At 45.8% G+C, this 25,861-nt stretch overlaps 1 pseudogene; it reads left to right on the top strand.

Annotated features, from left to right (window-relative positions):
* Positions 1 to 23,094: 23,094 nt before the first annotated feature.
* LOC125526025 lies at positions 23,095 to 25,298 on the top strand (annotated as a pseudogene).
* The last annotated feature ends 563 nt before the right edge of the window (positions 25,299 to 25,861 follow it).

Below are 25,861 nucleotides of genomic sequence, written 5' to 3'. Positions count from 1 at the left end.
CCTAGAAATTTTTTGCAACTCAAGGACCCTCGGAGAGAGTTGGGGATTTCGTTATTTTCATATTAGAGTTGTCTCAAATTTTGAAATAGGATCTTTTGATTTTATTTATTTTATCTACAATTATTTCTATTACAAAATATGAGAGAGGGAATAAAATGACTTTCCCAAAATAAAGAAATATTGAGGATTTGATAAAAAAATCAAATAAGTTTTTATTTGGTTTTATTTGCTATTTTATTTGAATTTAGGAAAAAATGCGCGTTTTTCAAAATTGCATTTAGGCCCCAAATAAATGTTCATCCTGTGCGGCTTGATTTTAGAAGCCGGGGAAAATTTATTTTGGGATTTTTGGAGTCCATTTAGTATTTCTTTCGTTAGTTTTTCTGCAGGGAATTTTTTTTTAAAAGGTCCGAACCGACCCTGGGCCGTAACCGGCCAGGACTCCACCTGGCCGGGGCTTTATAAGCCGCCGCCCCGGGGCCCGAGCCAGCCCAACCCGTGCCCCAAACCCTAGCTGCGCCCGATCCGCGCCGCGCCGCCGCCCGCCGCCGCCCGATCCGCGTCGCGCCGTCGCCGTCGCCGGAGCCGCTGCCGCCGCCCGCCGGACCCGCCGCCGTTTTTATTAGAAAAACCGTTCTGTTTTTTCGTCGGTTTTTTAGTTTTGTTTTTTAGTTTCTGTTTGTTTTAAATAGATCGGTTTTGCTGGTTTATTTAAATAGTGAGCATTCGTCCATTCGTTCGTTTTAACGAACGTTCGTCATTTTTATTTTTCTCGGATTAAATCCGCGATTTTATAGATCGTGATCTCTGATCTGATTTTCGTTTTAGTCTAACTTTCCGCTCGTTTATCGGAATCAGGCGATTCAAGCGCCTGGAGTTTCGTCTCGAAACCCTCTTTCCGATTAACCAACTTAAACAAGTTTTTGCCACTGTAAAAATTGCCCTAGATCCAGAATAGTAAACGAAGCTTGTTTCTTTTTCCTTTTGTCTTTCGTTGCTTCGTTCGATTTGATTCTTTTTGCCAACCAGAGTTCTTAAGTTGAATTTTCTGGTTAGACCTCTTATTTGAGTTTTACATGTGCATTAGTTGAGTACTTATTGTATGCTTGTTTGTTTGCGATAGAGTACCCGGAGTGCGCCGCTTGCTACTTCGAATCGCTTGGTTTCCCGGATCATCAGCAAGGCAAGTAACACTTTGATCATGCTTTCCCACTACCCAGTTTTATTGCATTAGATCAATCCTTACACATTGCATGGTTAGGATCTAATTAAATTGTGGGTTTGGGAAATAGTTGAGGTAGTACCTATTACCTGTTTATTATCAAACCTTTGGGAGTTACTTCTACGTTTGCTTATTATGCCATGCTATGCTAGTAGACGTGGATTGGGTGAGTGCATCCATGACAGATGTGAGATTGTTAATTAATGGTTTATTTAAGGTGGCAACTTAAACACACATCTGGGTGGATTGAGGTACCTGGGTATTCCAGGATTGCCTGTTTTGTTTTTTGGACCGCCACCCAGGCTCAAAGGGATCATGAGATTATTCATGCTAGAAACTTCCATGTGCAGCCACAATCTATTATGGGCTCTAGCATAGTTGACTAAGTCGTGCGAACTCTTACAGTGGTAGACTAGCAGATGTAGGGGAAAGTAGGTGTAACGGTCTACCCATCGTAAGGTGCTAGCGCTTCTGAAAGACTATGTCTCGGTCATCCGTCTTCTCAAACACCATGTAGTGCGAGAAACCAAACGGAGGCGATCGAGTCTTGTGGGGAAAAGTGCGCAAACCTCTGCAGAGTGTATAAACTAATCATGATTAGCCGTGTCCCCGGTTATGGACATCTTGAGTATCTAGTACCTGGATTATCATGTGATTCTCAACATGTTACTATAAAATTAATTTTGATGGGTTTGTTTAATGATGATGATTAATTGGGATTGAGAATGCCGTCAACCATTCTCAATGTTTAACAACCACCATGATAGTTAAATAAATTTATTCCTTTGCAGTAGGGAAAAATTGGCTTTACGCAAAACTGTAACCATAGAGCTTTCCACCAGCCAAATATGCATATAGAATAGTTGTTTCTTTCCATTACTCTCTATGTGTTACATTTGCCAGCATATTCCATGTGCTGACCCGTTTCGGGCTGCAACGTTAATGTTGCAGACTTTTCAGACGACGATTAAGGAGTTTTTAGGTCGTGGTTCTATACTCAGTGATGCCGTTGGAGTTGATGGACGCACTTATCTTCCAAGCCTTCCGCTGTTATTGTTATTAGATGGCCTTAAGCCATATTTATTGTAATAAGTTCTCTTTTGAGACACTCGATGTAATAAGTGTGTGATTGCTACTCTGTTATAAATCCTTCAAGTACTGTGTGGTGTCAGCATTACTGATCCAAGGATGACACCAGAGCACAGAGATTGGACCGTTTGAGGTCTAGTCGCTACAATTACCTTTTAATTTTTCTATTCATACTTTTCTCCCATAGAGGGTCCTACCTTGGGGGGTGCTTTTGCCGCACAAAGTCCGCGGGGGGATCAATTCTCCAGCGAGTCGTAAGTGACCCGAAATACTTTAATAGTACAGGTATGCCATCTTTTTCTTCTGAGAAAATAACCACCGCATATATTTTTGGAGTTCGGGCCTTAGCCCCTCTCAAATGAGCTCATCTTCGGGGGATCTTCTTCCAGAGATGATGGAGAGAGAAACGCCTCCTCCGGACTCCTCCGCTCCGGAAGCGGGCGACCCCGAAGTGTCGTCGCGGAGGGCCTCTCCGAGTCCGATGAGGCCAGAAGATAATCCCATTGACCCGAAGCTCCCAGTGTCCGGCTCCCAATGAGAGCAGACAAAAGAGTCCGGCTCTGTCTGGTGTGCGATCGGATGTTCTGAGGGAGTTGGTGGGGCGAGCGGCCATCTCAGATGAACACCGTGTGCTGATGAATACGGTGATGGAGAGAATCTCGTCCGCCGAAAGCGGATTGCATGAAGCTTTTATGAGTCTACTGACAGGCTTTGAGGTACGTAAAATATTGTATGATAGTCCTGCACATGCTAGGTGTGCCCTGTGTAGATAGTAGCCCCTGAGACTTTGGTTGTCGTCGGAAACGACGACGAACAGAGGATCATATTCCCAGGTAATAACCATACTGCCTCTATGTGCAGGTGATGGAAGCTCCGGTGGCTAGCCGGACTAGCGAGTTTGCCCATTTAAAACGGCAGTTGGATGCGACAGACACCGACATCGAGCTTGTTAACAAAAGGCTTGACGAGGCACAGGGTAAGTGTCTTTATCTGGTAAACGCCACATAGTAAGAGTAGCATGATGCCAGTATCTTTAATATGTTGTGACTGCAGATGGAGCTGCCACTGTTGAAACCTTGCGGGCAGAACTTGCCCGAGCCAAGGAACAAGCGAGGTTTGGTAATGCGGCTGCTTTGAAGGTGGCCGAAGAGTTGAAAGCTGAGAAGGCCGCGCATGGCGAGAGCCGAGATAAGATGGCCAAGATGGCCATAGAATTAAAAGCCGCCGCCGACCGTTGCCGGGTTCTCGAAAAGGAAAACCTAGCGAAGGCATCGGACCTTGAGAAGGCTGCTGCGATGAGAAAAGACATCCGCTCTGCTATGAGGGCGAAGAAGGAGGAGCTGTGGGAAGCCGGGGATATTGTAGCTGGGAAATCCTTTATGTTCCAGAGGAAGTTCGGAGATCCACGGTATGCCTCTCTGGATCGGCTGTGGAGTTCGGAGGATGTGTATATGGATATGGTGGCGAGCGCTGCCGATGCGGCCAAGTACTTCCAGGGTCAGACGGACCGTGAAGTGGACCAGCTGTTTTGGACACAATTCCATTCCCCCGAGCGTCCGCTTTCATTGACGGACCAATTAGCCGAATGGGCCGAACTGAATAGGTTGTCCGGACTCGCCATGAGGTCTGTTGTGGATCAGTTGTGCCGGAAAGGCCAAAACCGAACAACTATTTTAGCTTGGTGCAGCAGTTCCTTGACGTGGTGCCGCGCATTAATGCGATGAAGAGGTCGGAGTGCATAGAGGGCACACGGATGGCCTTTGCCCGTGTTAAAGCATACTGGGCGGAGATGGACGCTACCACTGTTGCAGCGCGGGATTCGGCCATAGGTCGAATGGCTGCTGAGCACTACTTTGAAGAAGTTCTTGAGGGTGCTCGTTTGATAGAGACCCAGTGCTCAAAAAATATTATGTTTGAGTGATATGTAATCTCATTTAAGCGAAATGCTTTTATAAATTTTTATAAGGCTACTTTTATACTTTTGCCTGAAAGTAATATGATGCCTCCTGGGCGGCCGTTTATGTATACATGTGTATAACCTGAAAGATTGCAGCCGTCGGCTTCAACCCCCACGCATATAATGCGGAGGTGCTCGCAAAAAGCACGCATTCACACTTAACCCAACGTCTTGGTCCTATTAAGGAGGTGATAGCGGAGCGAGCGAGGCAACCGGACTATAATGCTTTAGCACTTTCACTTAGCCATAGGAGTTTGACAGTGGGGCTACTAGATAGCCCCTGGTGGCTCCGCACTCTCCCGATCCCGGGGTGCGTACATGCCTGGCCGGAAAACGGCCCTTCGTTAAGGCGGAGGAATTCTAACATTCCAACAGGTCATCGAGTGCTTGACCAGTCTCACGCTATATCATGATAGTCAGTTTTCGGCTTTCTCTACTGAGGTGCTCGTCCGGATGAACCAGTGCACAATCGCAGTAGTTCTCCTGGTGCTACCTTAGCCGGTAAAGCAGAACGTAAGGCACCAAAACACAGGAGCCGGGCAAACCCAACAGTTAACCAAAGACAATGATTCGGAGCTGATGCATATAGGGCCAAACTCGCGACGCCGAACACTCCCTAAGGTATTCGGTCTTTGTGGTATAAACCGGGCCTAAATAATGACCTTTGTAAGAAGCCCCTTATGTCCAGGTACATGCATTGTTCTGGCGTGGCCACATGCCAAGACGTCAGCATCCTTCTCAATGGTGGATATTTATCAACAAGAGATAGTAAAAAAGGTTCACGCAGGGTCTTAATCTAAAAAGAATCCTTGGAGCGGGTCCCTGCTGCACGTCTGCGCCTGTGTCTCCGTTGTGCCGTATCCTGGACGGGTGTAGCATGATGATCGTCTGTAAAAGAGAGGAATTCAGGTGAAAAAGTTGTCATGCAAAAAGATAGTTTTTAAAGAAACCATGTATAATTCAAGATGAGAAGAAATTGCCACTTGTCTGCGCGCATTTGAGCCCCTTGTATCAAATAGGGGTGTGACCATTTATTCGGTATAAATAGCGGCGCCGGACTTGATTAGTTGTGTTTGAGGTCTTGACGACCTATTGGATGCTTTCACTGGTTCGGGCGCCTTTAGTGTGCGGCTGCCAAGGCAGCCACACTCTCTTCGGCGCGCAGAGATCGCTTGATATTTCCATTCACTGAAATGATGCCACGTGGACCGGGCATCTTGAGTGTGAGGGAGGCGTAGTGTGGTATTGCATTAAAGCAAGCGAAAGCTTCGCGTCCGAGTAGTGCTTGATAGCCACTTTGGAATGGAGCGATGTGGAAGGTTAAATGCTCGCGACAGAAGTTATCGAGGGAGCCGAATATAACTTGTAGTAGGAGGGAGCCCGTACAACGAGCCCCTGGGCCTGGCGTTACTCCTTTAAAGGTAGTATTGCTATGGCGAATTTTTGTTGGGTCTAACCCCATCCCGCGGATTGTATCCTGATATATTAGGTTTAGATTGCTGCCAACGTCCATCAAGACTCAGGTGAAGTGATATCCGCCAATTACTGGGTCTAATACCAGGGCAGCCCATCCTGCGTGTCGGGTACTTGCTGAGTAATCACGATGGTCGAAAGTGATCGGTTGAGATGACCAGTGGCAGGACTTCGTGATGACAGGCACTTGGGTATATTTTCCTGGGAGTGCCGCGTTGTTTTTTCCCTTGATCATGTGTAACACGTTTACTGTTTTGAGTTCTGGTGGAAATTTCTTTTGTTCCCCAGTGTCTTGCTTGGGAGGCTCGTCCTCGTCTTCACTTGGTGTATCCTCCCCCTTGTGTACAACGTTGAGCTTGCCGGATTGCTTGAAGACCCAACATTCTCTGTGGGTATGATTAGCAGGTTTACCAGGGGTACTATGGATCTGACATACTTGGTCCAGAATTTTGTTGAGGCTGGACAGTTCATCTCTGGTGCCTTTAGAGGGCGGCTTTTGCCCTGGCTAAGAGCTTTTGAATCCGGCGTTTACTGCCATGCCCTTTGTGATGTCTTCTTTATTCCGGCATTTGTTATTGCTGTTGCACCGTGATTTCCCGTTTCCATCTCTAACTTCAGATCTACTGGGGTTGCTGGTGCTGCATCTGGCTAGCCAGCTGTCCTCACCCACGCAAAAGCGGGTCATGAGGTTTGTTAACGCGGCCATCGTTCTCGGCTTATTTTGGACGAGGTGTCTGGCGAGCCATTCGTCACGGACGCTATGCTTAAAAGCTGCTAAGGCTTCAGCGTCCGGACAGTCGACAATCTGGTTCTTTTTAGTAAGAAACCTGTTCCAAAGCTTTCGGGCTGACTCTCCGGGCTGTTGAGTTATATGACTCAAATCGTCCGCATCCGGAGGTCGGACATAAGTCCCTTGAAAATTTGCCCGAAAGGCGTCTTCGAGCTCTTCCCAACTTCCAATGGAGCTTTCGGGGAGGCCTTTAAGCCAGTGATGAGCTGGTCCTTTGAGCTTGAGGGGTAAGTACTTGATGGTGTGGAGATCATCTCCTCGAGCCATATGGATATGAAGGATGTAGTCCTCAATCCAGACCCCAGGGTCTGTTGTTCCGTCGTATGTCTCTATGTTTACGGGTTTGAATCCCTTTGGAAATTCATGGTCCAGCACCTCATCAGTGAAACATAGAGGGTGTGCGGCATCCCTGTAGCTGGGTGTGCCGCATTGTTCAGATGTTTGTTGTGTTGCATTGTATGCTGGGGCGCGCTTGCGTGGTCCATAGATGGATCTTGTTGCGCCGGCCTTTGGGTGCGAGCCCTCGCATGGGTCGCATGTTGTATTGTGAGTGGCGTTGTATGCTGCTCTGTGTTGGTAGAGGGGTCGTCTATCCGGCCAGGTGGCTGCTTTGATATTTGGTTGTGGGGGGTCTGAGGCCTCCTCATCGAATTCAGGTAGCAGCTTCCGCTTTGGGTAGCTCTTGGAGGGGCGATTGTCACCGTACCTCGCTGTTGTGTTGAGTATTTTACTCCATCTGATTTGGAGTGTGTCTTGCACAGCCTTGAGCCTTTGCTTCTGCTTTTTAAGACTCCTCGCGGTGGCAACAAGCCTTTTACAGGCATTCTGCTGCTCCGGGTGCCTGTCTGGTGTTATGTCGTCCGGACCATTATCCTTGATAGAATTTGTTTGTTTGGTTTGATTATCTGGATTGCCGTTGTCCGGCAGCGGTTAGCCCTGCTCTAGCGCTGGGTCTGTGTGATCGTTATTTCTGTCGAGGCGGGATTTGGGGTGGCGCTTGCGTCGCCGCTTTGACTGCTTTTCGAGGGAACAAGCCTTCAGTGCGTCCTTCCGCTCCTCGTCGTCATCTTTTGGTGTGTCCACCATGTATACGTCATATGACGAGGTGGCTTTCCAGGGCCCAATAGGCGCTGGTTCTTCATCGTCTCCTTCATCAGCGTCCATACCGTCGATGTCTTCGGAGTCGAAGTCGAGCATATCGGTTAAATCGTCGACAGTGGCTACAAAGTGGGTGGTGGGTGTGCTTTGAATTTCTTCATCGTCCATATCCCAACCTTGCCGACCGTAGTCCGACCAGGGCTGTCCTGATAAAAAGAGAGACTTTAGTGTCTTCAGAATATCGCCGAAAGGCGAGTGCTGAAAAATGTCCGCGACAGTAAACTCCATGAACGGCGCCCAATCGGATTCGATCGGCAGGGGCGCGGAGGGTTCGGAGTCCGGAGAGGAGTCCGTCTCCTTGGAGTCACGAGTCTCGTGGAGTGCGGGGCTGGTGTTCGGCTCGATCGCCGTTGGGATCGCAGCCCCCAAGGCAGCGTCCAACCGCCCATCCTCGATCGGCACAGTTGGCTTCGAATTAAGGGTCGAAGCCGATGCGGGTGCGGCCTCCAGGGCACTGTTCGGCAGCAGCGCTAGATCATGCTCGTTGTGATAGTGCGGCGCGCTCGGCAGTGGCTCGAATCCGTCGAAGATCAAGTCCCCGCGGATGTCAGCCGTGTAGTTTAAACTTCCAAATCTGACCTGACGACCAGGGGCATAGCTTTTGATCTGCTCCAGATGGCCAAGTGAATTGGCCCGCAGTGCAAAGCCGCCGAAGACGAAGACCTATCCGGGGAGGAAGGTCTCACCCTGGACTGCATCACTATTGATGACCGTAGGAGCCATCAAGCCTAACAGCGACGACACAGAGGAACTCTCAATGAAAGCACCAATGTCGGTGTCAAAACCGGCGGATCTCGGGTAGGGGGTCCCGAACTGTGCGTCTAGGCCGGATGGTAACAGGAGGCAAGGGACACGAAGTTTTACCCAGGTTCGGGCCCTCTTGATGGAGGTAAAACCCTATGTCCTGCTTGATTAATATTGATGATATGGGTAGTACAAGAGTAGATCTACCATGAGATCGGAGAGCCTAAACCCTAGAAGCTAGCCTATGGTATGATTGTTGTTCTGTATGTTGTCCTACGGACTAAAACCCTCCGGTTTATATAGACACCGGTTAGGGTTAGGGTTACACAAAGTCGGTTACAATGGTAGGAGATCTACATATCCGTATCGCCAAGCTTGAGTATTCTATAGTCTCACCTAAATAGCTTCCGGACACGAGATGAAGTCTTCAATCTTGTATCTTCATAGTCCAGGAGTCCGGCTGAAGGTATAGTCCGGCCATCCGGACACCCCCTAATCCAGGACTCCCTCACTTGGTATCGTGAAGAACACAATAGAGAGGACGGTCGAGCTCTTTGCCACAGAAATCACTGTCTTCGATGGTGTTAGGGTTCTCCTACAAGGACACATGAATGTTCAGAGCTCAGATCTTTTGTTTGGAAAACAAACCCCAGTTCAACGCTCCGCATGTAGCAGGAAATCAGCTACATAGAAATCAAAATCCAGTTCAAGTTCAAGCCTTCTTTCCTCCCCTCTTGTCCGAAGTTTTGTGTCGACATGGCCCAAAGGGTGTGAGCAGTTCCGACGCCGTAGGCGATGTCGAATTTGAGAGGAGAGAGAGAGAAAGAGAGGAAGAGATATAGTGAGAGAGCGAGAGGGGAAATGAAGGAGAGGGATTTCGACATGGTCTGGCTCGACCAAATACTCCACCCACTCGCCAGACCCACCAACCCCCACCCCCCTCCCATGCTCCTTTTTTTTGCGCTGGGATGGCAAGGAGCCATTTACTGTTGTCAGTAGTTTCAGCTTTGGTGAGCGAGTACACAAAATTTCTTCCCTCTCCATAATTACTCCATAAATACATCATTGTGTGCGTCTGCCCTTCCGAGTCACTTGCTCTTCCGCTCTCCTTCTCTGGTTCCTTCCGTCTTTCTTGCTTCGTCTTCTTCACTCTACAGTCCACATAGATGGATCTACGATTCGCCCACTTGCTCTAAAATACAGTAATTTTTCCCCTCTGCTTAATACTTACGCGTTGTGCACTGTCTTTTTTTAGATGGATTCTTGTTGTCTGTTACCCTCTTAATTTTAGTTTTTGTGTTAACATCCTACCCCTTTGAAGAGGTTCTATAGGGGAATAATCTTGGAGGACAATAGTTGATTTTAGTTTTTGTGTTAACATCCTACCACTTTGAAGAGGTTCTATAGGGGAACAATCTTGGAGGACAACAATTGATTTTTTTCCAGCTAGTTTGCTCCAAGAACTTGTAGATTTGAAGAGGTCTATGCGTGCTCTTTCATTTTTTATAGAGACACTAACATCAATGGATATCACCATCAGCATTCGCTTCGCTTTGTCTTACTCGTTGAAACAAGTGTGTATCAGTGATATACAGTCCTTTAATTCTTTGTACCATTAGCAGAGTGTTGAAATAAATTTTTCTTTAATAATTAATGAACCCGAGTCTTATATATTGTTACATCTCACAGACAAAGATGGCGTGTGATGTTTGCAGGAACCTCAACTGTCCCGGTGTTGAATCTGATGTTGCCCAATCTTTCTTGATTGTGTCTTTGCCTCATTGTTATGAATCATGCCTGGTAAGTTTTGCTACGAAATCACGCGTGGCCAGTAAAAAACCTTCGTCACTGTATTTGTTACAGTTATCTTTATTCAGCAGTCAGCAACCACACGTATTCCTTTGGAGCGAACTATACTGCGCATGCTTGTTTTTATTTTATAGGCCTTGATGTAATTATAAGTTCAATTGTTTTGTATAGGTTTAATTAAATGTCACAGATGTTGCCTGTGCCCATGCCTGAAAACCAAGAAATTTCAAGGAAAAAAAACTCTTTCATGCATTTGTTTTCTGAAAATCAGTAAAACATTTATATACCTTTGTCTTAATTTTACTTTTATGCAGTATGTCCCATGCTACTACCGGAACCAGGTCCTTTCTTTGATCTCTTTATGGAAAGACGAAGCTTTCAAGGATGGTTTTGAAGACGAAGATTTTGACCTTGTGTTCGGCACTACTGAGGAATTTTCTTACAGAATTAAGTTTACAGATGGCAACCACATGTCTAAGTTTCATGGATCTGGATGGGAAAAGTTGATACGTGACTATGATCTGTTTTATGGTGATATTATACAATTGGATTTGCAAGCAGGAGATTTCTTCTTTCCCATTGACTTGATGTTGAGTGAATCTCGAGGAGGTCACAAAGCGTTACCCAAACCTTCCGTTGGTATGTTCTGATCGCTTATCAATATTTGTTCTGGTTTAACATTTATCTATTATAATTTTACTGTGGTATGCCGTTGATATTTATGTGCTTAATATCTGTGATATAATGTATTAAATCTTTCTTTATACTCACAATGTAGTTTAAAACTGTAATTTCCATTTTAAAAGCCAATATTCATTTATTTTAGTTTTAACTGCTCTATTCATTGCTTCACACATAGTAGCTAATACGTGGTTGTATTTATTTAGCCCTTGAAGGCCTTAGTTTATCGAAAAGGAGCTACATAGACGAGACAGTCTACACCCGGGGCATAAAACTTTCCTATATCGACATGGCTTGCATGATTAAACTAGTCCTAAATGCTAAACACATCCCCGCCATTACCTTTGTGCACCATCTATGTTTCACCAATGTTCACACAGACCGTTTGGTACGTCATCGTTTCTTTCTCTAAACCGCAGTCAACATGTGTGTCTTCGTAATCTGATGCCAGAATAGTTTGTTATTGTACAGAAAATCCCAACTATCATTACCAATGATCTTAGGATGAAGCTTGGATATTTGCCTCTCAAGGGCAGCATCAGGCTTGTACAAATTTTCAGCAGCGTTGATTTGCCTGGCACCTACTGTATACACAAAGATGGAAGGATGGCGATCACTGGGATTTCTGCTTTTGCAGATGCAGCTAGGCTCACAGTTGATTGCGTTGTACTCGTTAGTATCCAGTGGCACACTGTGCGCATGCAAGACTCGCTCTCACTTGTGATCACCGGTCTTTACAAAAAAACAGAATGACGCGATATGTGTACGCTGATGGAGGGATGGCATTACACCACATAAATTTTAGCTACTGTGGTATTAAGTTAAGTATCATACGTGTGTTATTTCAAACTATGAGTGCAGTTCAAATCATCATAGTACATAACTAATAGAAGTTATCAGTTCAAATTCTTATTCAAACTATGGTACTGAAAGCAGATGCGATCCTAAACGTGGTTGTCGTCGCTGTTGTTGTTGTTGTTGTTGTTGTTGTGGGTGTGTCTCTCGGTTCGGCATGTTTGCTCGGAGAGGCACTTGAACCTAGTGCAGATTCAGTCTTGTGTTAAGAAGACTCATGGTCATGCCTCTATGCTATGATTAGCTTAGCTGACTTTGTGCAATAAGAGAGGCACAACTGTGAAGTTAGTCAAGGCACGGTCATATATTATAAGAGGGGACGGTCGTGCCTCCCAGTTGTCATTATTTCAGCTGAGTCGTGTACTCAGATAGGCACATTGGTCGAGCAAGCGGAGGCACGGTCCCATATTAGGAAGAATACTTGCGGTCGTGCCTCCCATGTCAAAAAGAAGAGTTGCGATCGTGCGTCCGTGCTCAGTATGTTTGTAGTGACATGCTGCTCGGAGAGGCATGTGCGTGAATCAAGTGGAGGCATGGGTTACGGGTTGTTGCCACTGTCCGATGTCACTGTTCTCGCAACGACATCACTTAAAAAATACTACTTTTTTGATAAATGGTGTTTTGCAACACCTCCGTCCTCCAAACCGTCTTTCCAGATCCACCAGGTCCGTCGCTCCTAGATGGAGTCTGACGCCTCTAGTACCAAGAGGACAAGGCTCGTGCCACCGACGACGCATTCCTCTGGGTGTTTGGCGGTACCGGCGGGGACCGGTGAGGGTCCGCCCACCGGATCTGAGGAGCACGGGAAAAAAACTCGTCCGGACCGCATCAGCGATCTCCCGGACGTCATCCTAGGTGAGATCATCTCTCGTCTCCCCATTAGGGATAGCATCCGTACTCGCATCCTCGCTCGTCGATGGCATCCTTTATGGCCCACCGCTCCTCTGAATCTCGACTGCCGTGAGATCCCTGGCGCTCGTCTTTTTAAGCCTCTAGAAATAGTTCATATCGAGAAAATCTCCGTGGCGCCTCCTACCTGGGAGCTCGCCCGTGAAAGGCACTTCGGAACTCGGTGCCCTCGCAAATCTGGCACTGACGATACCACCCTTCCGGATGCCATCCTCTCCGCCCATGTGGGTGCAGTTCACCGTCTCTGCATACCGGCGTGCTACCTCCAATCCAGACCCTCCGCCGTCGACGCCTAGTTGAAATCATCCAAAATGAACAATCTCCAGGTGCTCGAGTTCTATTACATGTTCCCAGATTTCGTGAGAGAGTGTGTCGTACGACCACTCACACACCCATCATCTGCGCCCTTTGCACTGGCGTCCTTCTCTCTGTTTGCGTCCTCCCTACACACCGCCACCTTTGCTCTTTGCCAAATACCAGACAGTTACGTTCAGGCTCTTAAACTACCACTGCTCAAGAGACTTTCACTTGTGGACGTTGGTATATCAGACATCTCGCTTGAAAGCATCATCCACTCTAGTTGCCCCGCACTCCAGTGCCTACTGCTTACTTGGAATATGGAAAGCCGCCGCATAAGAATAAACTCACGTAACCCTGTAAGCATTGAAATTCGTTGTGGACATGGCGAACTTGTTATAGAGGATGCCCCGTCACTTCAGCGGTTGCTTAACGATATTCTTAGCAGCAACTTGCAGATAACTGTCATGTCTGCACCTAAACTAGAGACTGTGGGGAAATTCCATGATTTTTTCTCTGAATCCAAGGTCACGCGTAACCCTACAATTATCCAGGTACCTAGTTTTCAGCTGCATTTGTCCGAGTAAACAAATTTCATGTAATAGAACCTTTTGTTCAATTTTTGAAATTGTTGTGCGTGCACCATGCAGGGTTTGCCGGCAGTCAGCCTGACAACAGTGCTTCAAATGGTCAAGACTTTGCTCATCAAGATGTGTTTTGAAGTGGACGTGGCCGTTTCCCTGATGCAATGCTTTCGAAGCCTTGAGAACTTGTTTATCGAGGTGATGATTCTCACACACATTGAAATCCCATAACATGCATACTGTACTACTTCTACTGTATGTCTTAAAAGGCTTGTCTTACATTCGCCTGTAAATTGATACACCCGTGGCTAGACATGTTTTAGTATTTCATACACCCGTATCTACAGAGAATCCAATAAATACCTTACACTGGATGCTCTTTCGACAGAATCTCTGTTTTTACAGCTTAAGTATTTTCATTCTTCATGTACATCTAGGGAGGACTCTGTTGCAGATAAACAAATACATGGCGTCATAGGCACCGACCGTCTGTCAAACGAGATGACTTTCGTCTGAAGACAGTAACGCTGGATGACTATGAACCCTGCTTGGTAAACATTGAATTTGTGAGATTCTTTGTTCTGAGTGCAAGCAAGCTTGAGACCATGAGGCTTAACTATCGCTACCACCAAGACTTCATAGAAGAATTTTACGAAAAGCATCAAAAGGATCTTCTGTGGCACAAAAAGGCTTCTAAACGTGCTCGCCTTATATTATCAGGAGTGTGCAAGCACCGATTCTTTTATTTAAAACTCACGCGTGTTGAATACCTGGATTTGACGGACCCATTCAGATGTGACTACTGAACACAGAGCTGGAGTAAGTTGTCCAAGCTTGCAGGGTTACATGTTGTTGCACCCTTTTGAACGTGTGTTTCGTCTGAACATGAACAGACAACCCTTGTAATATTTTGTACCGTCTGTAAGCTTGCCATAACAATCCTTGATTATAAAGTGTTGTAACTGTGCAAACGAAAGTGTTGTAGTTGTGCAAACGTCAATGTTTCAGCGGAAAGATTCTGAGTATTTTACCGTCACGACACTGATTCTTTGTTAGTATAGTACGATGTTCCCACTGATAATGAAATCGTCAGTGGGAACCTTTCCAATACCGAATCAAGTTTGTGATTGGTAGGCCAATAAAACCGTGTGTCTCGTGACATGACGGCTGTTCTTCGTGTTAAGGTCAGACTTTGTCTATAAACTTCACAACCATGGTTTTCTAACTGAGTATTAAGAAGGTTGGCACACGTGCATGTAGAGCCCTTACTTCGACGCCTTCTACTCACACTTTTCTGCACCTAGAGAGGGTTTATGCTGAGTCAGGCACTTTTCTGCATCTACGTGCCTCCATAGCTGACATAAGCCGTGGCTGTTAGGTGCCCGTGGAGCCAGACGCCCACGGGTCCAGAGAGCTCACAACGGTGCCTCTCCAGTAGAGCATTCTCACCCATGCCTCTGCCACCACACTTTTGTGCATCCATTGGGCTTACACTCGTGCCTAAGAGGCTTCATTTCCGCGCCTCTGGTGTTTCAATACACGTGTCTCACATGACACTTGTCGTGACCCTTGTGATTGCAGAGAATACACACCCGTGCCTCCATAGCTGAGTATTCTGATCCATGCCTCTGCCACCGAAATTTTGTGCATTCAGAGGGTTGACGATCGTACGTGCCTGTAGAGGCTAGACTTCGGTGCCTCCGGAGCCTGCACCCTTGTGCCTCACGTGCCATGAGCCGTGGCTTTTACGTTCCGCTGGAGACACACCACCGTGGATCCAGAGACTTCACAAACGTGTCTTTTCACCTGAGTGTCCGCAGGCATGCCTATGGCACCACACTTTTGTGCATCCAGGGAGTTGATAGCTGGCTCTGTGGAGGCTTCAACGAGGTCCGTGCTTGTACAAACTGCAATTAGATGCCTCCACCGCCTGCACGCACATGCCTCAAATGAGATTTGCCCCCGTGTCATGGCGCCTCACCCCCGTGTCTCTACAGACCGCGCAACCGTGTGTTTTTAACTGAGTATTCGGACACATGCCTCCCCCACCAAACTTTTGTGTATCTGGACAGTTGATACCTGTGCCTCATGAAGACGCACGTCTGTCCACGCCGTGACTATTCCACCACGTCTATCGAAATCTTCTAGATTAGGTACGTATATATATTGTCATCTTTATGGATCGTAAAACCCTAACCCTTTTCCCAGATCCACCGCACAAAGACCTGCAATGGAGGCGGCACGAGCTTGGCAATGGAGATGAAGAAGCGTGCCTCTAGCAACAAGAAGACGAGGTTCGCCGCTGTACCCGTGCCCTCTAAGCTCGTTAAGAGGAGCGGCTGTGGCTCGCCCACTGGATCCGAGAACCATGTTGAGTCTGGTCCGGACCACATCAGCGATCTTCCCGACGCCATCCTCGGCGAGATCATCTCTCTTCTGCCCATAAAGGAAGGCATGCGCACACAAGTGCTCGCATCTCGGTGGCGCCACATATGGTGCACCGCACCACTCGATCTCGACTTTCGTGTGATCCTTGATACTCGTTCTACCAGATATCTAGAAAAATCTGTTGCCAAATCATCCACGTTCTCCCGGGCAAGCAAATCGTCCAGGAAACATACATCGGAACTCACTGCCGACATCTTTGTTACAACTGCCGCGGAGAATCTGTCGCTGATGGCTTCAGTCTTCCTGTATCTATCCTCTCCGATCACAAGGGCCCGATTCGCCGCCTCTGCATCCCGACAAGCTACCTCCAGTGCGAACCTTGTGGCGTCGATGAGTTGTTCCTGACTCGGAATCTGGACCAACTCCAGGTTTTAGAGTTCTATCATATATTCCCAAAATTCTTCTACCTAGTGCCCAGGCAAGCACGCAGAATCCCTTCTTCTATGCCCTCGCCACCGGCATCCATCTCGAGATTTCGCTCGTCTCTCCACACCATCACCTTCGCCATGTGCAAACTAGAAAACAATCCTGTAGAAATGCTTTGCCTCCCACTGCCCAGGAGACTTTCGCTGGTAGAGGTTTATATATCGGATGTCTCCTTGGAGAAGTTCATCCACCACGGTTGCCCTGCCCTGCAGTGCCTACTGCTTGTTTGCAACAAGAAATTCTGCTGTCTACGAATAAACTCAGCTAGGCTTGTAAGCATTGGCATTCGTTCCGACGAAGGAAAACTGACCATTGAGGATGCGCCTTCCCTCCGGAGACTGCTGCATGATTCTGTAGATGCACAACTACAGATAACAGTTTTGTCCACACCTGTGTTGGACACACTGGGAAAAATTTCTGAATTACCCAACGAAACAAATATCGTCATTGGGACTACAGTTATTCAGGTACTTCCTCTGCACGTTACTTTGACCTGCGTTATTCAAAAGCACTTGAGATTCACATCCACGAGCTAATAATATAACATTATGTGCTCAATGAAGGGTCTCTGCATAAGTAGCCTACACGCGGTGCTGTATTCCGTCAAGACCTTGTTTATCTCACAGACATGCTTTAATCTGGATGAGATTGTTGACTTGCTGCGATTCTTTCAATGCTTGCAAAACTTGTTTATCGAGGTGATGATTTCACACACGTTGAAAGCCCATGCAAAATATGCATAATATACTGGCACTAACTCTTAACTTTGTTCTTCTCGTGAGTTTAGGGAGGAGGATGGGATCAAAGTGGTATAACAAATGAATGGCGCCAAAAGCAGCGGGTGTTTCTCAATAATCACGACATTTGTTTGAGGACATTAACGCTGGAAGACTATGATGTCACAGATGCAAACACTGAATTTGTAACATTCTTTATTCTCAATGCTAGGATGCTACTGACCATCAGGCTTAAGTTTGGCCTGCGCAGAGATTTCACTCATGAATTTTACAAACGGCAAGAAGAGGTACTGCAGATGGACAAAAGGGCTTCTAATTGCGCAGAGCTTAAATTAACAACAACTTGCGAGCACATGCACATGGACTTAAAAACATAGTTGTTGAATATCTGGATTTGCCAGATCCATTCAACTGTGGATGCTAAAAAATACGTCTGAAGAGATGTACATGCTATATTGAATGAGTGCATTGTGTAAACATGGTCAAGCAATTATGTACATGCTTTCTGTTTTCAATATTGATCATATGTTTCTGGACCCTATTATAAAAGAAATCAGCTCACACATATGCTCAAAAATCAAACTAGTATCCTCTTGTTTATCTCAGTTGCTTGGCATGAAATTCTGTCTTTTAAAAGCAACATGCGTCCACTGCAAACCTGCAACTGCTCCAAACGCGCCTCTCCGAAGGACGTCTCGTGCACCCCACGGGAAACGAACGTGCATCAAGAGGTTGTGAAAATCATACGTCCGTGTGAACACATCTCTGAAAACATTTGGAATGCTGTGATAATGACTTAAGGTCAGCAACGAACCTCCAATCACTTTTTAGATGCTGGGTTTCCATTTCTCATTATCATATTGAACAAAATTGATGCATCCGAAGAATTCGTCAAAGCGAAAGATTACGTGCCCCTTTTAATTGCAGACATCGTGTCCCTCCGAGAGACCGTGTCAGAAATGAACATTTCGGAAAATAGTAGCACGGTCTTTTGCGTCATTTAAACATACACCCATGCCTCTCTCAGTGAACAAGTAACTTAAAGTGTTACAAAAACTGAGGCACTTCACTGCATTTTCTCCTTGGATAACCATGCGCAGCGTGGCTTCACTCCACTGTCCCTCGGAGTGGCCGTGTCATCGAAAACAACTAGGAATGGCCGTGTCATGCGAAAACAACTAGGAGAACACGACTAGCAATGGATGTGTCATGCGAAATCAACTAGGAGAACACAACTAGGAATGGCCATGTCATGCAAAAACAACTAGGAGAACACAAAAGATGTCTGTGCGTCGTCCGCACGTACATTTAGAACACAGAGGCCTTTTCGTGCGTCTCATTCTTATCCTTACAGGACGATGCACACCGTGGCTTCATGTCCTTGTCTCTCGGAGAGACCATACTAGGGAAAAATACTCCGGAAAATAGAAGCATGGTCGTGCGTCATGGACGTGCACAACCTGTCTCAGTGAACGCCCCACTGAGAAAATTTCGAAAACAGAAACAAAACCGTGCCTTATATGCATGTAAGTCTGTGCGTGTTGGGGTCGTCCGTGCGTGCCTCTATGCTCCTATAATAAGCCTATAGCCCCATGCCAATGAGCAGGCGCGTATTATAACTGTCTGCTCTGCTTTGTGCCAACCCAGACCGCCCCCTCCCACTCACCCGCTGTAGCGTTCATCGTCTCTTCTCTCTTGATTCTCCCTCTAGATCCAGGGTTAGTCCATTTTTCTTAATTTCTATGTGAATTTTTAGCTACGATCAGTTTTCCTCTCTGTTGGTTTCGTCTCTCCGTGATTGAAAGCGACGCATCTGCACTGTTATGCTAGGAATTGCCTGGAAATTTGTTGTGATCTAGACCAAATCAACGCATTACGAGGGCGAACCTGTACAGGACCCGTGCCTCTTAAGGGCGGAGTTGATTTGAACTCGGCGTTTGTGCTTGAGAACGCTACTAGCTGCAGCGACCTGCGGCGTCCAAGTCACAGGTGAGCGATGAACTTCGTCGAGGGAGGTTGGTAGTTTAAATTGAAGCCCGTTAGGTCTTACAAACAACGGCGGTGGCCGGAAGTCCAAGCGAGTGGCCAGACGTTGAGCTCTATTGCTTAACTGGCCACAGGGTGCTGGAGGTCAGCGTTTGGGGTGCTGTTGACTGGGAGTCGAAGTCTGTGCTTGAAGATAGCGTTTGGGGTACTGTACGCTGGAGGCAAGGTTAACGTTGATAGATCACCCGTTTCAACTACCACCTAGCCACACATGTTCCGGTGGTTGGCGTCGGCGACGGTGGTGTATGGTCGTGGATGACGTTGTTGCTGGGTGCAGCTCCGACCAATTTATATTATAATTTTAATGTTACAAATACTCCTTTGAGACGCCTGATGATAGACTATTGTTTGTCCTTTTTGCCTGTCGTGTCTTGAAATATACATTTGCTAAAGCTGCTTTTAAAACCAAGCAGCAGAAATCCTTTTTAGGAAATTGCTTGTGAACGACTATTTATGTAGAAATGCCGGTTTAGCCAATAGTTTTTCAAGATAATGAAATTTTCCTTGTGTTGAGAATTTCATATAAACATTTTTTTGCAACGTATTACAGGGGAAACCATGTGCTGTGATATATGTACCAACTTCGGTTGCTCTGGACTGGAGTCAGGCGTTCTTCACAGCGCGATAATAGTGCATCTTCCTCGATGCTTCAAGACATGCCTGGTAAGGAGAAATGTTTGCCACCCCATGCTGCCCATCAGTTACTACCAACTAGTGTATCTTTCTGATGAAGGAAATAAAAGTTTCTACCATATAGTTTGAATGGAATGCCTACATTTAAGAATTTAATGATATGTTTTCAATTTTTGATGTACCTTGTTTTATCAAATAGCAACCTGTTGAAAACAATTGGCACATATATGATAAGCGCTATCTGTCTTGGTTATACATGCCTGGTAAGATTTTTTTTCCTGCGCAGTATGTGCCATGCTACTGCAGGCAGCAAGTCACTTCTTCAATCTATCGGTGGAAAGAGGAAGCATTTCAAGAAGAAGGAAAACAAAGAAATCCAGTACTGATTACCAATGAGGATCTGTCATACGAGATCTACATCACCGATGAACCTAACCGGTCTAAAATTCATGGACCTGGCTGGGAAAAGTTAATTAGTGACTACGATCTTCATTATCGAGATCTAATCATCATAAACCTGGATACTGGGAGTCTATCCATTGAGATAGATCTGAGACTCAGTGATTCCCGAGGAGGTCACAGGCCCCTCCCCAAACCATCACTAGGTAAGTGCACAAACTTCCATCCTGTTTTATCAACTACGTTTATCAGCGTAATTTGGTACTCCTACCCCTGTCCACTAAATTAATGACATACTTACAGTCAAAGTTATTTTGAAAACATTTTATGCAATTCTGTTGATTATCATCCCAACTTGATCACATGCATTGAATTTAACCATTCATTTTAAACTTAAATACCAATTTCATCTGTTTAAACAAATTTGTTTGAAAATGAGTTATTTTGTTCCATGCAGCTCCTGATTTTCTAAATGACTTGGAGAGGGAGTACATTGGGAAAATAGTGTTCGGTCGAGGCGTTAACATCTCATACAAACAGTTAGGACAGATGATATACCATGTGTTTGAGTCTGACGACTTCCCCACCATACCCTTTGTACAGCGTCTAAATGTCACCACTGTCATAAATGGTCGTTTGGTTAGTCATTTAATATTTGTTTTGATCCACTGCCATGGTTTTGTTTGCTATTTTCGATGTTTTATGTCCTTGTACATTGATTTTATCTACTAATATCAGTACAATCTGCAGAGAATCCCGTCTGCCGTTGTGAGGCTTCTAAAGATGAACCTGGGATATCTACCTCAAAACGGTGGTATCAGCCTAACAGAGATGTATGATGCAATAGACATGAGCACAACATACTCCATACGAGCTGACGGCAGAATGGAGGTGACCGGTTTTCAGATTTTTCCCGGGAAGCTCAGCTAAAGGTTGGTTCAATTGTTCTTGTCACAATTGAAAAGCGGTGGCCAACATTGGGAAACATGAAGCTGCTGCAGATGATAATCAACGACCTTTCCTGATAGAGCATTGCCGGTGGCTATACTTCCTAGTTCAGTAATTTATGTCTGTTTTTTGAACAGCCTGTACACATCAGTTTTGTTATTTAGTTATGTCATGGTATGTAACTGAGCATATAATTACGTCCAAGAGGACGGTGGTGAAAATTCCCTGTCAAAGAAGGTGAAACACTTACGTGGGTTAGTTTATTTATCTCTAATAATAATAAAGGGATTCGCTGAATAATAATGGAGGATGAATGGCTGTGGTGAAGTATGTTTCAGAATAGTTTAGTGACGTTGCTAGCTCCGCACGACAGTAGTATACATATTTTTCACTATGGTGCTCCGCAGAATAGCGTCATGCCAAGTAGTTTGTTGCGATGAGCTCAAGCATACACCTCTGTCAACCGCACATCACTTCTCCTAAAAACCTAGTGCCTTACCATATGCCCCAGTCACCTTAAACATCCATGCCTTCACATAGGTTCATGTCCGTGCCTCACGTAGCATCGTTCCTGTGCCTCCAGCTATGCTACTCGCTGTATAAGTGCGTTTCGTAGCTGCATGCCTATGCCCCTCATTTCTTCTTGTTGTTTCTGCCCATCTCGTACTTGCAACTATTTCAGACATCACCGTGCCTGTTGAGTTGACACATTCATGACTCTCATGTCCGTGCCTCTGCAAGAATAACGACGGTGCTTGTAAGAGTGCAACATTACAGGTGATACATTCAGGACACATTAGGGACCACCTTGCCACTATTTCAGACATGACCGTGCCTGTTCCGTTCGTCACATTCATGCCTCTCAAAGTTAATTGAAAAACATTCTGGAAAAACAGTAAATGGATGCCTATTGTCAATCCTCACGTCAGACGTATTCGACGTTCATTCTTTCGTCACAAGAGTAATTGTTGTGCCTCTACCACAGAACATATAAGTGTAAAACGATTATTCCCACACTTGTAAAACCCGGAATGCCCTGGATAAATGTCGAATCACACCTTGCGGCAAAACCATGGAGGCTGGTGCTTCTCAGGACACATCTGTGGCTTTTTGCGCATGTAGTTGAGTGCACGGCTTTTTGTTCGTGCCCGTGCCTCACGTCGCAGCATAGCACGAATTGACGTCCGTGAACCACGTAACTTCATTTCCGTGCCTGACGTAGCATCGTATCTATGCCTCTACTTGCACCTCTTGTTGTATAAGTGCTTTTTGCAGCTGCATATCCATGCCTGTCGTTGCTTCTGGTTCTTTCTGTCCATCTCGTAGCGTCAGCTGCAATAGTACCTCTGAAGAAACACATCACTGCTCCTACCAGCGAATGTATCATTGAAAACAGTTGCCACTCCCAATGAATGTACCACGCCCGTGTGTCTGATAGTTAAACCAGCCACTTCAAGCATGCTTCTCTTGGTCAGAGACTTGTGCCTCTACATACTGCCCCTGCATGCCTCACGAGATAAATTGTAAAAGTTAACATTTGACAGCAAACTACGCAAGACAACGAGCATCTCCCCGACTTGCTGGAGATACGACGGTTGCTAAAAACATAACTGCTGATTTTATTTTTAATTTTTATAAAGAAAAACCACGATCAAAAACTCAGGATGTGCACAACCGCTCCACCAGGGAGATGAAACCACGATCCAGAACCCATGATGTGCACAACCGCATCGACAGTGACATCGTGCACTCCTTTGCCGCTTCCCCACCCTTAAATTTAGACTTCCGCCGCGGCCTTCTTACACACAAACAACAGAAATCGCCATTGCGCTCCCACTGATTGTTCCCCACGAAAAACCAGGTTGCAGAAGGACCAACTGCTCCAGGCCATGGGATTCATCAAGGAATTCAAGGAGGTGCAGGCCCACGACAACACCAAGTTTCACGTGATCCACACCAACGACTTACACAAGGCAGCGACCACCATCGAGCAGTACGAGTGACACCTCGAATTCGAGCGCCACAAGATCGTCGGAGTTGATGTGGAGTACACCAACGACGTTGGCGAAGATCAGAAACCAGCCCTCATCCAGCTATCCGTCGACAACGATCATCCGGTGTTGCTCTTCCAACTGAGCGCCGCCGACAAGAACTGCACCAGGTTCGACAACTTCCTCGCCGACCCCAGATACACGTTTGTTGGCTTATCCATCGACGGCGACATAGAGATGCTCGGGCGCGTCGGACTAGAGATCGCCCACTTCGTCGACATCCAGAAGGAATGGAGGGTGCCTACAGCTACCAAGCGTCTAGACTCCCTTGGGGATGTCTCAGGCATCATTGTCCACGACTACTACAACAACATGAAGAAGAAGCTCACCAACGCAGAGCACCAGCGCTGGGCGCGCATGCCCCTATCCATGAGGCACATCGAGTACGCGGCAAAAGATGCTTATGCTGCGCACGAGATATGGAGCCGTCTCACCATCATCCAAGAAGGCCTCCGCCGGGCAAAACTCGAGAAGGAGCAGACCAGGAAGATGATGACCCACAAGTATAGGGGATCTATCGTAGGCCTATCGATAAGTAAGAGTGTCGAACCCAACGAGGAGCAGAAGGAAATGATAAGCGGTTTTCAGCAAGGTATTCTCTGCAAGTACTAAAATAAGTGGTAATAGATAGTTTTGTGATAAGATAGATTGTAACGAGCAAGAAGTAACAAAAGTAAATAAAGTGCAGCAAGGTGTCCCAATCCTTTTGTAGCAAAGGACAAGCCGGAACAAGCTCTTATAATAGTAAAAGCGCTCCCGAGGACACATGGGAATATCGTCAAGCTAGTTTTCATCACGTTCCTATGATTCGCGTTCGATACTTTGATAATTTGATATGTGGGTGGACCGGTGCTTGGGTGCTGTTCTTACTTGAACAAGCATCCCACTTATGATTAATCTCTATTGCAAGCATCCGCAACTACAACAAAAGTATTAAGGTAAACCTAACCATAGCATGAAACATATGGATCCAAATCGGCCCCTTACGAAGCAACGCATAAACTAGGGTTTAAGCTTCTGTCACTCTAGCAACCCATCATCTACTTATTACTTCCCAATGCCTTCCTCTAGGCCCAAATAATGGTGAAGTGTTATGTAGTCGACGTTCACATAACACCACTAGAGGCTAGAAAACATACATCTTATCAAAATATCAAACGAATACCAAATTCACATGACTACTAATAGCAAGACTTCTCCCTTGTCCTCAGGAACGAACGTAATTATTCACAAAGCATATTCATGTTCATAATCAGAGGGGTAATAATATGCATATAGGATCTGAACATATGATCTTGCACCAGATAAACCAATTAGCATCAACTACAAGGAGTAATCAACACTACTAGCAACCTACTAGCACCAATCCCGGACTTTGAGACAAGAATTGGATACAAGAGATAAACTAGGGTTTGGAGATGAGATGGTGCTGGTGAATATGTTGATGGAGATTGCCCTCTCCCGATGAGAGGAGCATTGGTGATGACGATGGTGCTGATTTCCCCCTCTCGGAGGGAAGTATCCCCGGCAGAACAGCTCTGCCGGAGCTCTAGATTGGATCTGCCAAGGTTCCGCCTCGTGGCGGCGGAGTCTCGTCCCGAAAAGTTCCCCTTTGTTTTTTTCTCATCGAAAGACTTCATATAGGAGAAGATGGACGTCGGAAAGCCACCAGGGGGCCCACGAGGTAGGGGGCGCGCCCTAGGGGGGGGCGCCCCCACCCTCGTGAGCAGGGTGTGCGCCCCCTGGTCTTCATCTTTGGCGAGGATTTTTCTTTATTTATTTTAAGACGTTCCGTGGAGTTTCAAGACTTTTGGAGCTGCGCATAATAGGTCTCTAATATTTTCTCCTTTTCTAGCCCAGAATTCCAGCTGCCGGCATTCTCCCTCCTTATGTAAACCTTGTAAAATAAGAGAGAATAGCCATAAGTATTGTGACATAAAGTGAAATAACAGTCCATAATGCAATAAATATCGATATAAAAGCATGATGCAAAATGGATGTATCAGAAGCACGCAAGGTGCTGGGGCGACTACGACTACTGAAGCAGGTGGCCCCGGCCAATAAAAGTAACTAGAAGATTGGTCATGCCATTCTAGATTTCCCGTTACATTTGCTTTCTCTCAAGACTGCCGTTTGCTTGTTCTAAATTTAGATTTTCTTGTGTCGCAGTTAACCTTGTAGTTTGCTTACAGTTACATATCTACTGAACAAGTTTATTTCCAGTGCAATGTTGTAGTTTTCTATTATTAGAATATATTGGCGTGAATTGAAAAATATAAACACAGTACAGATAACCTTGTAATTTTGCTTCCAATTTACATATCTTCTGAACAAGTTTATTTACAGTGTAATGTTGCAGTTTTCTATTATTAGAATATATTGGCGTGAACTAAAAAATATAAACACAGTACAAATAACCTTGTAATTTTGCTTCCAATTTACATATCTTCTGAACAAGTTTATTTCCAGTGTAATGTTGCAGTTTTCTATTATTAGAATATATTGGCGTGAACTGAAAAATATAAACATAGTACAGATACTATACGATTAGCGCAATACACACAGCAGGTACACATAGCAACCCACAAAAATGACGAGCATGCAA

This window comes from Triticum urartu, chromosome 7 (assembly GCF_003073215.2).
Source record: "Triticum urartu cultivar G1812 chromosome 7, Tu2.1, whole genome shotgun sequence".
NCBI classification, from domain to species: Eukaryota; Viridiplantae; Streptophyta; class Magnoliopsida; order Poales; family Poaceae; genus Triticum; species Triticum urartu.
The sequence above is the reverse complement of the archived record's forward strand: the minus strand, read 5'-3'. Positions and strand labels throughout refer to the sequence as shown.